The 17,645-nt window shown below is 52.4% G+C and overlaps 1 long non-coding RNA gene across 2 annotated transcripts in view; it reads left to right on the plus strand.

Moving 5' to 3' along the window:
- The window catches only part of LOC103540704 (uncharacterized), a 284,275-nt gene extending 268,233 nt beyond the window's left edge, over positions 1 to 16,042 (plus strand). The window contains exons 9-17 of one of the 2 annotated variants that reach the window (XR_011535919.1): positions 3,477 to 3,627; positions 3,964 to 4,067; positions 6,746 to 6,791; positions 9,424 to 9,951; positions 10,160 to 10,350; positions 11,282 to 11,477; positions 11,845 to 11,966; positions 13,376 to 15,437; positions 15,916 to 16,042. This is a non-coding gene — a long non-coding RNA (uncharacterized lncRNA). Of the gene's footprint in view, positions 1 to 3,476; positions 3,628 to 3,963; positions 4,068 to 6,745; positions 6,792 to 9,423; positions 9,952 to 10,159; positions 10,351 to 11,281; positions 11,478 to 11,844; positions 11,967 to 13,375; positions 15,438 to 15,915 lie in introns of those variants that run through there. The other variant, XR_011535920.1, reaches the window with a different exon arrangement.
- Positions 16,043 to 17,645: the final 1,603 nt, after the last annotated feature.

The following is a 17,645-nucleotide window of genomic DNA, read 5'->3' on the forward strand; positions in this document are numbered from 1 at the left end:
AAAAAAAAATAAATACACACCTCAAACAAGCTCTAACTGGTTATTTTTGTGGTTTGACTGAATTCCACTGTCTGAAAAGTGTGAGTGTAGCATGGTCCAAGCTGGATGCCAACCTCAGGTAGGCCCAGCAAATTCACTCAATATATTTAAGGTTCAAAGTCAAAGGTTTCCCGTCAATGCAGAGGGATAGGAGGTGACTGGGTGGGGAGAGCAGGGAGGAGGCCAAGTTCAGCCTTGGCACCTGGTGTTGGCGGCACTATTGCTAGATGGAGGGCAGAAGTAGGGTCAGGAGGAGAGGCAAAGCTGTGTAGCCCGATGAGATTGAGGAGCCCATGGGACAGCCTCGGAGAGAGGCCAGGAAGGAGTTGGGAGGACAAGTGTGGGCTCCAGACAGAAATTCCCTTCAGGCGTCTCCACAGTGGTCTTCTTGCGTGTGGGGGCGGGGCCAGGGGGTGAAGTTCAGTCTGGGTCACAGTCAATTGGAGGAGCTTAAGGAATATCCAGGTGGACATGTCCAGCAGATTGTTGAATACACAACTCCGGCGCTGAGGGGAGAGGGAGGGCTGGTGAGCCAGTGCTGGGAGCCCCAGGGAGTGACGGCCTTCTCTCCCGCCCTCATCCTCTCCTTTGTCACCACGGCCACCAGGACCACACAGTGGTTTCTGGTTCAGCCGAACTCCTCTGGGTCCCTGGAGCCCTGTGCTTGGGGCTTCTGTGGGGACCCCAGCTGCCCACCCTAGTGGGGACCCAGGGCCCCTTGCCGGGCCAGCCTCCTCCTGCCCTCATGCCTTCATCCTCAGGCTTGTCCTGAGGAGTCTCACTCTCCAAGGTCTGTCCTCTGCCCCCTGGCTCCCCTCCCCTGGGCCCACCATGGACAGCCAGGACAAGAGCTCAGCGGTAGGGAGGAGAGGCCTGGGCTGCAGGCTGTGTCCCCCTGGGGCCTTCCGCCATGTTGGGCACATGAGCTGAGCCATCTCCGTGCTGTGGTGGAGTGAGGTTCTGCCGCTGGGGCCACATCCAAAGCCCTGTGTGCACCTTGGCTGGGCCAGGACCTGCCTGAGGGCCAGCGCCCAGGATGGCCTGCTCTCCTTTGCAGAGAGGCCCAGCACCAGGGGAGGCTGGGGAAGCCACCAGCCGACAAATGGCAGTGCCCTCCCACTTGCGGGGAGCAGCCTGCTCCACAAGGGCTGTGGGAGACGGCCGTTCAGGCAGGAGGCGGAGGGGACCCAGAGCTGAGGCCCTGGCTCTGTATCCCTCTGATGGAAGGAAAGCGGGGAGGGACAAAAGAAGAGAGGAAGGAAGGGAGGAGAGCAGGAGAGAGGGAGCGGGCGCCCATGGCCTCCCTGGGAACCCACTGGAAATGCCCCGTGAGCCAGAGCCAGGGCCGACTAGGGCCAGGGTGGCTGCTTCTGAGACACGTCCTGTGCTCTCGGCGACTGTGTGCTTGGCTGATGCCACCTTCCACAGGTGACCAGGGTCACGCAGACCAGGCCAACAGAGTCCCCAAGGAGAAAATCTCCCAGCGACCCAGCATCAGACCCATTGCTCCTGGTCATCTTGGATGCGGCTGCTGGATCCGCAGAGCTGAGGACACAGGGACCCCGGGCTGGCCCTCACTTGCACATGACCCTGGGCACAGCCCTGCCTGCTGTGGGCCTGGTCTCCCTGCCTGTCAGCAGCTTGGGCTGGGGGCCTGGCTCACCTGAAGGGCCCTGCTTGTCCCTCCCACAGGCTCCCGGGTACCGACCAGCACAGGGCTCAAGGTGTACCAGGGCCTCTGGGCCACCCTGGGTCAGCTCTGGCTGCCCGCTGCCCAGGGACAGGAGGCCATGGCAGCCTTGGGCCCATCTATTTCCACCCCTCCTGTCCCATCGTGGCTCCAGGGACAGGGTGCTCCCTCCCACCATAGGGGTGATCAAGAGTACTATCCCAAGCTTGTCCCTCCCCCTCTTAGGGTAATGCCAGTCTGGGCACACCTCAGAGAGCCCAAGAGACCAAGACCACTCCCAGACCATCAAGTGTGGGCTCCTGGGGCTGAAAGTTGGTCCCCAGGCAGGCAGTGTCCTTTACTTGGGTGGTGGCTGCTTGTTTTCTGCTCTTGTTCATTTTATTTTTAGCCCACTTCACCAGCCTCTCTCCCGGCCTTGGCAGAACAAGCGCGTGCCCAGGGAAACTGGTGGGCACATTAGTGAAGCAGGCGGCCAGACGGGTCCGCCGAGGGGCTGGGAGGCCGACTGAGACAGTGTTTGCTTAGCTTCATCTCTTTATTAGTGCACTTAGAAACTGCTATTTATATTTTAACCCTCCAGGGACAGCCATGAATCTCTGGATGAAAAGAGTTGATGTATTTCCAGTCTTGAAAGTAAGAAATAATCAGTAGTCACAGACTTCGCCAAGACTGCCAGGGGTGGGAGGCTGTGCAGTGTGGCCCTGAGATGCCCTGGAAGTAGCTGCCAGGGGCAGTGGTCGTCGCCATGCCCACAACCCCTCAGCTTGCAGGGTCTGTGTTCTCCAATGCTAATTGGGGCCATTGGTGGTGAGGATCAGAGGACAGAAAAAGCCTGTGAAAACTGTGGTGGGCAATCTCCAAAGGGTTTCACACCTGGGAAAATGGAGACTCCTCCCCTCCCCCAACCAGAGCAGCAGAAGAAGGTGCCAAAGGCCACCCAGGGAGTGGAGTGGCCAGGCTGGGGCCAGAGCCAGGACCAGGGCTCCTTCCCTCTATGCAAGAAAGTTGCATGCCCCAGCCCCTGGAAGCATCTGTGGAGAGCACTGCACCCCATCTCTGAGCAGGTGCGGATGCCCTGGCCCAGCTCCCTCTGCATAGCTGCCAGGCCAAGGCAGGCTGGTCTCCGGGCCTCAGAGGCCCCTGTGGGGTTGGTGCCCTAAAGGGGTTGCTTGAGCCTCTCTGATCCTACCACTGCCTTCCGAGAGAGGCTGACAGGGGGGAGTGAGGCCACTAGGGGGTCAGTCTAGGCGGGGGTTGGGGAGGAGGATAGTGGACTCCTGCGTTCAGCCCAGCCCAGGCTCAGGGCTGTCATCAAGTGTCTGAACTGAGTTTGTTAAAGCAAACTGAGAAACTTCCTAATATTGAGATGTTTCCCCTGGGAGCTGTTTGCATCTCAGCCCTTGTATTTGGTCTGCTATAGTGAGGATGTTTGGGGACACTTATCAATAAGCTGAACAATTTGCTATGGCCTGCTTGTGGTTTTAGGAGCACTGGCTGCCATCTCTGCAGCTTACTAACGGGAGACAGTTTAAGGACATGCGTAGACATAACTGAGTTCTTCCAGAGCAAGACTAGCTTGCAGCCACCTCAGAATTTAACAGGAGAGAAGCAACCCAAACCTGGCGCCCCTCCCAGGAGATTTCTCTGCCTTGCTAACGGGACCCAGCAATGTGCATTTCAATTCCTGGCGGGGGTTTTCTGCCGAGTCTGACAACTCTGTAATGGTCTTGTTTGCTACCATTCACAGGGCATCAGGCGCTCCACCTACTCTGCCTAGTCCCCCACGGCGACGGCGACAGCTGAGAGAGGAAGGAAGCCCCCGCGGCCGCCCCACCCCTGGGCTACTCTGCTCTGCATGGCCTTGGCCCGTCCTGCCGTGGTGCCTAATTAGACCTCAGGTTTAGCTCAATTAACATCTTGAGCCTTTAGTTTATGGCTAAATCTACATACATTGTAATCTAAAAGCAAACATTTGCCTTTGCTAGCTCTAATTTATGCATAGAATCAGTTTACTGTTCCTGTCTTAATTATTATTTTTTTAATAGCTTTGCAACAGAAAATCAAGCCTGCTGAGTTTTATATTATACTCTGCAACTTATTTTCTTGTGTTTTTTAACGTAAAACATCTAATTAATCCATGTAATCTGAATACTTTATGTTTAAACCTTTCATACTCATAAAACAAACAATGAAAATGTAGCTAATTTGTATAGAAGCTTTTTTTGTCTTGTCAGATACATCAGCAAAGACATGGTGAGAGCGTGAAGACTTTGAAACAAGAAAATGAATGAAATTCCATCACAAGTATGTTAAAGGAGCTTTACCGCCTTAGGAAAAAGTTAGTATTTCAAGAAAGAAGTTCAGTTAACAGTGCCCGGGAGGGGAACCTTTCTTCCTTCAACCTTAGTTTCAGAAAGCACTTGCCCGAGGGGGCCCCTTTGGCCCCAGCACAATTGGGTGAGGGCCCGACAGGCAGGCAGCCCTAGGCACAGGTCACAGGCCCAGCAGAACCAGAGTCCGCCTGCCCCCAGCCTCCCTTCTCCTCGGCACAGTCTGCCAATCACCTTGTGAGCAGCCTTTCTTCTCAGCATCCCCGCCTTGACAGACTGGTGAGCCAGGACAGGGCTTGTCTGCGGCCCCTCATCTCGCCAGTGAAGAAGCCAGGAGAAGATCTGAGAGCTACCTGATCCCAGTTCCTTGGCCTGAGGAAAATCCCCTCGGACCTCGGTCTTGAGTATAAAAACCCTTGAAGCAGCTCTGAGGTGAGAGAGGGCGCTGGAGGCAGAGGAAGGGCTGTGTAACACCACCGCGCGCCAGCACCACGGTCTCCTGGTCCGGGCGCATCTCTTGCCTTTGCAGACACGTCTCAATTTGGCCATGTCCACCAGCCTCCTGAGCCCCAGCCTTGTCAATCCCCACACCTCGCCCTGGCTGGGGATTCAAATCCCAAGAAAGAAAGAGGCTATTTAGGTGCAAATATCCCTAATGAATAAAGAGAGGAGGTTCACTTGCCAGATTATTTAAGGCAAGTTGTCTAAGCCATTTCTCTTTAGCCAGCACGTTGGTCTCGGGGCCTGTAAGGGACATGAGCAGCTCTCAAAAGCCTGGCTCCAGAACTCTCCTGGAACCAGAGCCTGTAAGGAGGAATTGACGAGCAAATTACCAATTATTACTGCAAAAAGGTCTCCAAACGGGGTATGGGGAAAGCTCCTGGGAATAGGCTTATCTGACTAGACTCTTTCCAGCAGACAGATTCTAAACTGGCCATGTCACCAGGGGACTGAGGGTGAGGAAGTGGCCAGATGGCACTGGCAACTCCATGGACATTTCCTGCCTCACTGGGCTCCTCCCTAGCCCCTGCTGGTGGGTGTCTGCAGGAGGGCAGCTTGCAATTCCCTGTCTCCACCAAAGCCACCTCTGCCTACCCGGTGCGCTGCCATTGGCCAAGAGTGGTTGGTCAGTATCCAGGTTGACTAGATGCTGACTGGCCTCGAAGACTGTGTCTTGGTACTTCTCCAGTTTGGCTTAGAAACAGGCTGTGATGGAAAGGAAGAATCACAGGGCGGGGCCTCCTTTCCTTGTCTGCCCTTCTCACCTCTGCTCCAGTATCAAAACATTTTGGAGACTCTGCATAACAGCAGCTAGCAATACTTTTATTATCTGTTGTTTGAGGAACACAAAAGGACAAACAGCGATATAAATATGGAAGGCATCCATCTACAGACAGGGCTTGGTATACACGTGGATCCGTGAACTCCCAGCAATAATGCCCCCATTCATCCATGCAGCCAACATTTACTGAGTACTCAGTACGTGCCAGGCCTTGTGTTAGATGCTGAGGCTACAATGAGGAGTAGGACATGGCCCCCGCCTTCTAGGAGTGTGCATGGTCTTTGAGAGAGTTCGTATCACTGGGCTGAAATCAAGGGGTCAGCAGGGCTGGTCTCCCTCTGCAGGCTCCAGGGGAGGATCCTTCCTTGCCTCCTGCAGCTTCCAGGGCCTCCAGGTATTCCTGGGCTTGTGGCTGTGTCACTCCAATCTCTGCCTCCATCTTCCCGAGGCTTTCTCCTCTGCATTTCTCCTCTTCTCAGGACACTTGCCATTGGATTTAGGGCCTACCCGGATAATCCAGGATGATCTGTTCTTGAAATTCTTACCTTAATTACATCTGCAAGGACACTTTTTCCAAGTAAGGTCACATTCACAGGTTCCAGGTGGACATATCTTTTGGGGGCCACCATTCATCACACTACAGGGGAGACCACATGGTGTTCCAGGCTGTTTCCAATGCTTCTCAGAGCTTGCTGCTACTGCTGTGGTGTTTGACCAGGCCCCCCCACTACAGGGCTGATGGGTAGCAGGCAGTCTATACGTCACCTGAATTCTGGTGTATTAGGTACTGGAATCTGCATTGCCTCTGAGCTGGTTATGTCTCTCTGTCAACCACAAAGCTTCCTCAGGAAAGGAAAAAAAGTAAAAGAGAAAGAGAAGAAAAATGTCCCATGCAGAGGAGATAGATAGGTAGATAGATAGATAGATATTCCTCCATTCAGCCACAGAGGTGTTTTCCCAAAGTCCAGTCTGGCTCCTGCCGTTGCGCACAAGCCTTTGATGACTCTCTGGTGCCTGTGAGATGCTGTGTGAGCTGCTAGGTCTGGCCCTCAACATCACATGGACCCAGCCTCCCTCTGCGGCCACCCTCTCCCCAACCCCCCTCCCATCCTCACACAGGTCTGTATCGCAGGCTGGCCCCTTTGCCCCACAGAATATCCTGCCCTCCTCTGCCCCCAGGCCCCTGCTCACTTCGTCCTCACCGAGGATACTTTTCCACACCTGCCCACCTTCTTTCCAGCTCTCCAGGCTCAGCTCAAACCCCACTTCCAAGAACCCTTCCCAGACTCACAGAGCTGAGAATGACTCCCTCCCTCTGCTCTAGTCCCTTCCCTATGGTCCATTCAAGATCATGGTTGGCCTTGTGGACAACTCACTTAACCAGGAGTCTCTTTCGCCCTCTAGGGGATGGAGTTGAACTTGCCCTCTGGTCCCTGACGCCTCACACATGGTAAGATAGGCAATGGATTTTTGTTGGATAGAATTGAAGGAGAGGTGTGCATCTTATTGCTTCCTTCATTGCTTGTTGGCAAGGAAATTAACCAATTCCAAGAGAGGGCATAAAAAGGCAGGAAAATCAACTGAGAGAGAAGAGATCCAGAGTCACCCCACATAGCAGACTCAGGATTTGAAGATCCTGAGTTCTGCCCGGGCCTCTCCTGCTACTCCTTCTCTGCAGGCTGCCCAGTCCAGGTGTCTCAGGCATCCCCCTTGTCTTGGAGCAGGGACTTGGGGTTCATTCTGTTAACACCTGAGATGAGTGAAGATATTGCTCAGGTGGCCTCAGGCTTTGCAGATGTCTCCAAAGTCGCCTTCCTGCTTCCTCCCTACTTTAGCCAAGGCTGGACCATTTCCTTTCAGCTCCTCTGGCTGCTGGGAAAGTAAGGCCCCCAAGGCCACGGCTAGATGTCATACCCAAACCCCTGGAGTCTGTCTCCAGAACCTCCCTGATTTAGCCCCCCTTCCCAGGTTCACAGCCCCCGGGGCAGCCCTCCTGAGCCACCCACCTCGCACCTTGCCCATTTAGGGACTTGCTGCCTTTGTCCACAGTTTCTTCTCAGCCCCTCAGCCTCTTCACAGCTGCTCCCATAGGAACATCAGCGCAAGGACTTCATCCTGCCGTCACTTTGGTGTGGGGAGGGGACAGAGCACGAACTCTGACATCAGCCCTGGGTTTGCACCCCAGCTCTGCCTTTCACTAGCTTATGATCTGCTCTGAGCCTCAGTTCCCAGTGAACTCATTCATTCACTTACTCAGTAAAACCAAAAAAACCTTTATGGAGCACCTACTGGGTACCAGGCCTACTATGTGCTATCCATTGGGAGTACAGCAGTGAAAAGGACAGTATCCCTGCCCTCCAGGAGCTCCCTTCTTGATCCTGCAAGGTGCCAGCCATGTAAATAAGCATAATAGAAGGAGACAAAGGATATGATGTTGGGGCCCCATGCTGTGCTCTGATGTGACTGCTGAGCTCCTAAAAATGTCCCACTCGCAAGTGTTATATTATGAAAACATAGCAAAGGGCTAGGGGCTAGAGAATTCTGGACTTGCAATAAAAAACCATTTTTTTCCTGCAAGGATTTTAATAAAAAAGATTTTTTAAAAAATAGTTGTGGGTATACTTAGTTTTTGCAAGCTAAGATAATCAGCTGCTCCAAGTGGACAGAACATACGTGAATACCACTGAGCCCATCCTGAACAGCACAGAAAGCCAAAGTCAAGTTTCTCTACTGCCCAAATACTGCCTGTCCCCAATTTTGAGATAGTGTGATTGATAAGATGCAAATAATTTAATAATAGTTTTTCAGGAAGAAATAAAGAAGAAGCAAAACTCCATTGAAGGTGCCCACGGATAGTGATGAGTACCGCAGTATTACCATGTACAAAAGCATGCTGCTCAGAAAATTCTCTTTGCAGCCCAGCTCCCAACCGCCAGAGGCCAGAGGTGCGGCCAGCCACTCTGCTAGCACAGGCCCCCTCGTCCATCAATCACAGGCGACACTTCCTCCCTCCCACCCCCATAGCCCCACTTCCCAACTCTGATCATGTCATAACCAAGAGGAAGCTGCATAATGCAACTAAAGCGTCCTAGTGCTGCCTTGCTGTCCCATGGGAGTCACAGCAGGAGGAATGCTTGCATGCAAATGGAGGACAAGGGGAAGCAGCTGCCACATCCCTCCGTGCGAGGGCTCCAAGGCCTGGGCCGCAGTGGCAACAGACACCTGAGAGCAGAGGGAGAGAAATATTTAGGAAGTGAATTGACAAGATTGGTTGTTGAGAGGTTGGGGAGAGAAAAGAGAACGGGGGAGTCAGGGGTGTGCCCAGGTTTCTCGCCAGTTACTGAGACATGCGCCCCAGGAGAGAAAACCCGGTATTGGGTTGGGAGCCCCAGGGCTGGATCCACCAAAGGCTCCTGCTTTCCTGTGGGGCCAACTCTGTGGTGTTTTGGGAGGGAACAGGGAGGCTCAGAGGTCTGGGTTAGGCTGACCGTGTCCCATCCCTCTAGGGCTAGATCCAGAAATGCATCTTCTCTCTCCTGAACCTGCAAAGACCACGTGCTCTTTGTGCCTCTTAAAGCCCTTATCACGACGTTCATTTCTGTAGCCTGCAGTTGATCCAGGCTACTGGCGGGCCCCCCATCAGCAGCCCAGCAAGTGGCCCCCCACTGTGCTGGTCCACCCAGGGGCAAGGCAGGCCTGTGGTCCCCCCTGTTGGGGCTCCCATCCCGGTTCCTGCGCGGCGGGCCCAGGGGAAGGGCCTGCTTTGTCAGGGTGTGGTAGCAGTGCAATGGGCTCATGCTCTGAGCGCATCTAGGACAGTGCCTGCCTGGCCCTTGCATCTACCAGGGGAAGTGTTACCTTTGCTGCTGGTAATGGCTTCTTCTCCTTTTTCCCTTCTCCTTCCTCTTTTTCCATCCTTCCTCTCCTTGGTATTGTTGCTACCATGTGGCACGGTATGTGTGTTGGTTTCCTGTGACTGCCATAACAAATTATCACAACCTTGGTGACTTAAAACAAAAGAAACGTATTCATTTATGCAGAAATTTATTTATGTATGTATGTATTTATTTCTTCTCTCACAGTTCTGGAGGCCAGAGTCTGAAATCAAGGTGTCAGCAGGGCCGTGCTCCCTCTGAAGACTCCAAGAACCGCCTTTTCCAGCTTCTGGTGGCCCCAGGCATTCCTTGGCTTGTGGCTGTGTCCCTCCAATCTCTGCTTCCATCTTCTTCCCTGTGTGTCTCAGATCTCCTTTTTCCTCTCTCTTATAAGAACCCCTGTTGCTAGATTTAGGGCCAACCTGGATAATCAGAATATCTCATCTTGAGACCCTTAACTTCATTACATCTGCAAAGATCCTTTTACAAATAAGGTCACATTTACAGATTCCGAGTGGACCTATCTTTTAGGGGGTCAACACTCAACACACTATAGTATAAATATTAGGATTTCCCATCAACACTAAGATCACAGGCCACATCACCCGCGTCTTCTCTGGGCCAGGCCTCTGCAGAGCACCCACAGACCTAAGTGCCCACAGCTGGGACAGGAGGCCAGACCACAGCTTAGATCAACTCTCCGGAACTCATGGGGAAAGCGGTCCTGGAGATCAGGTGACCCAACCCCGTCACTAGCCTGGCAGGGGAAAGGGAGGCCCCCAGAGGAGGCCTTCCCGGGGTAGGCAGGCTCTTCCCTGAGATCTCCCTCCTGCTGCCTCTCAGCAGGCCTTGAGAGGGCATCTCGTGTGTGCCTGGGCAGTGCTCGCTGCTGGGACAATTGTTACATAAAGCCCCCCCTCTCCCTTGTGGTCTCTCCCGGCAGCCACAGGCGTCATCCTGCTCCTGCTCCTGCTCTCGGGGCTGCCCAGACTTCGATAAGGGGATGCAGAGGGTTCTCCCATTGCCCGACAGCCCAGAGACACACACACTAGCAGGAGGCAGTGGACCCTGAAGCTAAAGTCCTGGGTTCGAGCCCTGACTACCAGGCCTGTCATTTCAGGCCACTTCATTGAGGTAAAATGGCAGCAGTAAGCCTAATCAGGTTGTGAAGCACTTGCGGCAGGGAAGTGGAAACGTTTTGCAACCTGCAAGGGGCCCTGCAGGAGGCACTCATAGAGATGCCGGGCCACTCCTCCCACCCGCATGGCCTTGGGGCTGGGACTGATCTGTCTCCTGCATTAGATGGCACAAACTGTTGCCCCTCATGCTGGGAAAAGCAAGGACTGAGGAGAAAGCGAGGGCTGCGGGGGAGGACGGCGGGGGGAGGCCCGTGCAAAGCTCAGCCCCCCTCGCACATTTCTAAGAACACAGTGATGAGCCAGAAAAGAGAAAGACCATGTCTTTCACCAAAGGGGGGAGGGGACAACCCAGTGACCAATTTCGGTGATTAGCTGCAAGAAGAGGGCCCTTTATTCCAGGCGTGTGTATGCCTTTTAATTTCCTCTTGTGGGTTCCTGAGGGGGCCCAGTAACCGTGCAATTGGTATTCCTCGCCAGCCTCGGAGGATGTGGACACTCTCTCGGAGATGGCTCCAGGTGGTACGGAGTGCCACCTGCACTCCCAGCTTCCCGATTAGCTGCTCTGCACCAACCTCCTCGGGGCAGGGGAGGGGAGGCAGCGGACCGGACCGGGTCTGCCCCCGGTTCAGATGGGTCTTCTCCAGGCTGGAGGCAGCAGCAGCCAGGTCCGAGTTGACCTTGGCACCTCCCCTGCTTTGTGCGAGACAAAATAAAAAATGTACAATTGGTGACAAAGGGACATGACCCCCTTAAGCAATTGTAGGCCCAGAAGTTACAAAGCAGGCCAATTAGGGGGCGGTGATTTGCATTACAAGAAGACCCTTTGCTTCATAAAAGGAGTTCTCAGTGGGCTGCAATAGGTTGCGCCCCAGGGGGGTTAAAGATTCAATTTACAGAACAGTGATTCGCCCACAACTCTCCCACAGCACGCCCCTTTGTGTAAACGAGTTCATCTGTACTGACTTTTGACCAGCCTCCCAGTCCTGAGATTTGTTGTTTCGCAAACGACACAGGCAGTCCTTACACTAGCTCACACGCACACACGCCTGCTTTGCCGTGCCCTGCCAATTTCTCAAAAACAGAAGATGCGGCTCCTCCCCAGGCTGGCACCTGGCTTTGAAGGTAAACATGGTGGCCAAGTGCCCGGGCCCAGGAAGGGAGGGATGTTGGGGGGCTAAGGGGAGCGTTGGTTGGGTAAGGCCTGAGTTGGTCCCGCTGGGCCACCAGCCATTTGCGGGGCCTATTCCCTCTTTGAGGCCTTTAGTGTCCATGTTTATAGAACAAGGAAAGATTGATACAGTAATTTCCAATGGCACTTCCAGCTTCACCATTCCAGGAGCTCCCCTCTGGGGCTGGCTGAGTGGCCCTGGGGATGCCCTGGACCTGTGACGTGGGATAAGGATATTGCCCTGGATAATGCCCAGAATAATGGCAAGGGGGAAAATGAAATATGCTTGTGAAAGTAGTTTAGATATTGTCCCTTTTACAGATGTTGGAGATGCGGCTGATGGCCTGTGTTCCTGTAAAGAAGGGCATCTCAAAGTCACCTGCCGCACCATCTAAGCGCTCAGATGGCCAGGAACCTGCTCGGTGGAACAGCCCAGTGCAGAGGTATTCTAGGGATCAGCTTGGCAAGCTCTGTGAGGTTTCCATTCCAACCAGTGCCCAATGGAAGTACACTCTTTCCCCTACATCGTGAAATTTAGAGAAAAGTAGAATCCCAAAACACAAAGTTTGAGTTTCACAGAACTTAACTGGACCAAAGTTTGGAATATAGTAGGAGCTTAAGGAAATGACTTGGAAGTGCCCATTAGAAGTTGAGTTTTGAAATGAAAACCAATTGTTCATGCTTGCCCAGGCTCTGCGACTCAACTCGAAAAGCAAGGTTGCTGGGGTCACTGGGATGGGGGGAGGGGCTTGTGTTGTCAGCAGCTCTTACGTAACCTTGTGGTGCTGCTGGCTGGAGGCCCCGAAACTTTGACCCCCGCCATTGCTCAAGTTGAGAAGCAGTTCGTACACACCCTAAGGATTCAAGGTGATTTTTAAAAGTTCTGAAATCCAAGCCTCAACCACAGAGTTGTTCTCAGAGCTAGGAAGTTTGAGGAACTTAAAATGAACTAGGAAAAAAGGCAAAAGAGGAAGAGCTAGAACAGAGAGATCGAGAAGCTCAGAAGAAGGGAGATGGGGAAGGGGAGAGAAGAGAAGAAATGCCAACATTTCCCGATGATTTTAATTTTCACTTAACAAAGCACCAAGGGGCTGTCATCCATTACACTTCCCCATGCCCCGCTCCGTGACCACAGGTAGGGCCCTCAGGGAGGGAAGAATGTAGAACTCACTTCTTCCGGCCCCAACCAGATCTGCCTACTGCTGTGTGGGCACTAGGGAGGGAAGAGCCCTGACAATTGCCAAGGGCCTCCTCTCTCTGAGGGGAATGGCCAATTTTCACCCCCACCAGAGGGTGAGCGCTGCTCCAAACTCCCCTCCTGGATTGTACTTACCTCAGTGCCACAGGAGCCTGGAGTCAGACAGAGGCCACCTCACATCAGCAGGGGCACCTAGGACTCAGTGAAGGAGGCGGTGACAGACTGCAGAAGCCATCGCTCCAGTCTCAGTCGGCAGGTCCTCATGCAGTCCGCAAGGGGCTGAGCATCCCAGCCCCTGGGCTCAGGGACAGGCCATGGCCTCCATGCTCCTAGTCCCTTCCTTGAAGGGTCGGATAAGTCACATGACGAGCCTCAAGCAAGGGACTTTGAGCTGGTGGCTCCCAGCAGCCTCCTGTTCCTGAACCATCATCGTCTCCTCCCGAAGTCCTCCCATCCTCTGCCCCTGCCTGTGCCATCCCTGGGGAAGCTTTGCCAAGAGCAGAGGCGGCCTTCTGCTTCTGTCTGGGTGATGAGAGGACTGGCCTCTGTCCCAGCTTTGCCATTAGCCGACCAATCAGTTTCCCGTGGCTGCTGTAAGAGATTACCACCAACTTAGTGGCTTAAAATAATGTAAATTTACTCTCCTCGTTCTAGGGGGCAGAAGCCCAAAGTTAGTTTCATTTGGCTGAAGTCAAGATGTCAACAAGCTGGCTCCTTCTGGAGGCTCTGAGGGGAGAATCCATTTCCTTGGCCTTTTCCAGCTTCTGGTGGCTGCCTGCATTCCTTGGCTCGTGGCCCCATCCTCCATCTTCAAAGTGCATCACTCCAACCTCTGCTTCTGACATCACGTGGCCTTCTCCTCTTCTGTCTGTGTCAAATCTCCCTCAGCTTCCCTCTTATAAGGACACTTGTGATGGCATTTAGGGCCCATCCAGAAAATTCAGGCTAATCTCTCCTTCTCAAGATCCTTTATTTAATCACACCTGCAAAGTCCCCTCTGCCGTATAACATTCACTGGTTGCAGGGATTGGGACATGGACATCTTTGGGGGCCAGTATTCAGCCTCTGACACGAGGTTCGGGTCTTTGGGCAGCTAAGTTGCCTCACCTCTCTGAACTTTAGAATTCTCATTTGTACAAAAGGGATGAGGCTCCTGTCCTGCTGACCTCTGGGCTTAATGAGAGGTTCCAGAGAGGTGGTAGAGGTCATGGCTTTTTGTAAAATGTTAAATGAAGACCGGTATAAGTACTGAGGTTCGTTCTTGTTACCTTTTCTGTGAAGCTGAGACCCCTCAGTTCAGTCACACACAGCCCAGAAACTCTGCCTCCACAGCCTTCTCCAGGTGTGTCTTGATAGATGCTCTCCAAGTTGAACTTTAGGCAGACTGGCTCCTCCCACCCTGTCACAATGAGTGACAGGGAGAGTGGAAGGTCCTTCGGTGGGTGGCAGCCATTTTGGCTTTGATCCCAGGCACTGTCGAGTGATCATCTCAGTTGGCCAAAGTTTCCCTTCCCACTCTGCTGTGTGGTGGTTCCAGTGAGGCCCACATGTTTATACATCATAAGGATAAAGCCCTAAGCACAGTGGTTGGCACAGAGGAAATGGCACACAATCATTCTTCTCTGAGAAGCAGTTAAAGCAGCCTGTGCTCGTCACCCCTTTGGTACTTCTGGAACCATCCTTTACTTCTTCCATAAGATCACGACCAACAGCCACAGTGGCAAGGCATGAGTACTTCTTGGCGTTGGTGCCATCCTGGCCCTCTGCCAGTTGCTGTCCACGGTCACTTTGGTGGATCAGGTCTTACTGTCAGTCTCCGCCGACCAGCCTGACTGGGGGCAGGTCACAGTTTGTCCAGCAGCGGATAGGAGGTAGGCAACGGCTGGCGAAGGCTGTATGGAGACATTGGCAAAACACCCTGGGCGCATGGCTTCAGCTGGCTCCTGGGGCTTGGCAGACACCGTGCAGATTAGCAGCAAGCTTTCCAAGGGAAACAGTTGTCTCTACCCAAACCCAGGGGAGTTGCATCTGCTCCCACCTTGGGGGGGCTCAGCTAAGCCTGTGAGAAACTGAGAACAGGAAGACTCTTTCTGAACATGGCCCTCCGACTCCTTCTTCATGCCAGCGTGGAGACGGGATCAGGCCGGGGCAGGGGGGGTGGGGGGGAAGGCAGGGGAGGGGAGGAGGATTGGTAAGGAGAACTTGGCCATTATTCCACAAGACAGCCAGGCTGGCAGCTTTCTCTGTGGGTGCTGCCCGTCCCAGTCCTGGTCTCTGACCTTTTCCTGAGGGGCCCTGACATCTACAAAGCACAGCACCATTTCCTAGGGCCTTCTCCAGCCATCTTCATCACTGCGGTGCCCTACAGACCTGAAGAAAGGCAGGACAGTGACACTTTTTCCATTTTACAGGTCGGGAGACGAGCCAGGGGGAATTAACCTGCCCAGATCACACACACGCACATGGAACTGGCAGCAGACTTCCCATGCCCAAACCCAGTCTTTGGATTGTGGTCTAGCACTGTCTGTCTGAATGCAGGAGGCCACACAGCACTGTTGGCTGAAACGTTATCAGCTTATTCTCCTTGTGCATTCTGCATGCGATTCCACGCATACTCATTTCCACTCAAGAGCAGCCCTGTCGTTTGGAAGGCCCGCTCCACGTGATGTGCCCAATTACTTTGATGTCTGAATTAGTCATTCTGTTTCTCTAACAGGTAACTGAAGCTACCTTTTGCGTACTTGTTTGCTTGTTTCTATTGGCTTGATTTTTCTTCTTTATGGACTGTGTAAGCCAACTTGACATCCGTTACAGACCCCAAGTTGGTAGGTGCACACAGTCTTCTGTGTGGTCCGACCCCAATACAGGTATAGATTCTGGAGATAAAAAGACTTACTTCTCTCAGGATTTAGGGGTGGGGAAGCTGCACCCTCCTAGAAAAAACTTAAACATCAATTTGTAGACAACCTGGGGGAGCAGGACACCTTGTGCGGGACTTAATTTGGAGTGGGGGTGTGGTCCTCAGTAATGCAGTGACATAGGAACACAGTCCTGTTTATTCTAGAGTGGCAGTTCCAACAATGTGGTCCAGGGACCCCTGAGGGTCCCTGAGACCCTTTCTGGGGCCTACATGACCAAAACTCTTTTCACAATAGTACCAAGATATGTTTCCCTTTTCCCCTCTCCTCACCCAGTTTCGCCGTGGATTTTTCCAGAGACAACACGATGTGATATCACAACAGATTGAATGCAGACGCAGTTACAAGAATCCAGCTGTCTTGTATTAAGCCTGACATTAAAGAGATTTACAAAAACGTAAAACAATGTCGCTCTTCTCACTAATCGTTTTTGTTTTGGAAAATATAGTTATTTATGTTAACATATAATGGGTTTATTATTTTTATTTTAAAATGAATTAATAAATATTTTAAAGTTTTCTCAGTTTCAATTCCTAAAACTGTAAATATCTATAGATAGAGAGAGGCCACATGAGCAAGAGCTCTTTGGGCTCCTCAATGATTGTTAAGAGTGTGAAGGGACCCTAAGACCAAAAAGCTTGAGAATTTCTGTCCTAGAGAAACAGGAGGCCCTTCCATTGGACACCTGCGGACACCGTGTAGGGCAGGAAATTGCCCAAGGTCACCCAGTGATTTCTTAGCAGAAATGGGACTTCAATCCATGTCTTCTGAGTGCTCAAGTCTGGATTTCCAGAGTATTTTTATCAAAAGCTTCAGTGGCTCGGCTTTGGGGCAGGGACCTAAATGAATAACGCACCATACTTTCCAGAGCTACCAAATACTTGAGATTCCAGTGAGTCTCAGGGCTTTACCCACAAGGGGATTTCATCCACCTACTACCTTGAAGAATTAGGTGAGGGGGAGAAACTCACCCAGACCATGCATTGAGCCAGTAGCCCAGCAGAACCAGAATAGGCTTCCAACCCCGGTCAGGGCCCCTCCTAGAGACTGTTGCTGCTGCGTGGGAGACTCCGGTCAGCCGAAAGACCCTCCTTGTGACAACAAAAGGTACTAAAATTGGCCAGGACCCATCAGTAGACTCTGAAGACTCTTGAAAAGGCTAAATGCCCCTACATCAGTCCTCTCCCCAGCTCTGTCCACAAGAGATATCAGTTATACCTTACCTCACTGCTCTGATTGCTCCTGCATCCAGGAGTGGGAATTTACTAAAGACCTGCACCTACAACAGTATCTCATGGCATTGAGAATGTCTGAAATCTGCACACGCCAGGTAGCTCCCTTAAATGCCCTTGTTCTTTCATCAATTTCCACACCACCACCATGTAACCTGTGTGCACAGATTGTTAAAAAGTGCTGTCTCCGTGCTCTGTGGGCCCTTCAATCAAACCTCATTTGATTTTAATAGCACTGAGGCCCTTGTGTTATTCCAGACATCAGACTGTCTGAGCTGCAGAATTGACATGCGCTTCCTCTCTGAATTGTTACCGAAAGATGAGAGGGGAGGGACTGTGATTTGGGTATACTTATGCTTCGCGCTAGTAATGACGCGCCAGCCACATACTCATTAAACACTGTGGCTTTTAAACAAGCTTGACATTCGAGCATTCTTGCTGGTCCATTTCCAGCCCATTTGCAAATTGAAAAGGGAGCTGTTGAATCTTGCTTTGCGATAGACGACTACCGTGGCATCCTGGCCTGGAGTTTCCAATTTACCAGTCTTGGCCGCGGGTCAGGTGGAGCTCAGCATTGCAGGAGGACCGGCTGAGGGAGAAAGGAGAGTGCACTCTGGAAGAGGAGGGGCCCAGTCTCACTACTCCCCTTGACATGTATCATTAACTATTAATCGAGAATCATTATTTTTGTGGATTTGTCACAATTGCCTTCTACAACTGGCTTCCTCAGTGCTGTGCTAATTATCCGTATGTGCTCCGAGGCACATTTGTGAA

Source organism: Equus przewalskii, chromosome X (assembly GCF_037783145.1).
Source record: "Equus przewalskii isolate Varuska chromosome X, EquPr2, whole genome shotgun sequence".
In the NCBI taxonomy this organism is placed as follows: Eukaryota; Metazoa; Chordata; class Mammalia; order Perissodactyla; family Equidae; genus Equus; species Equus przewalskii.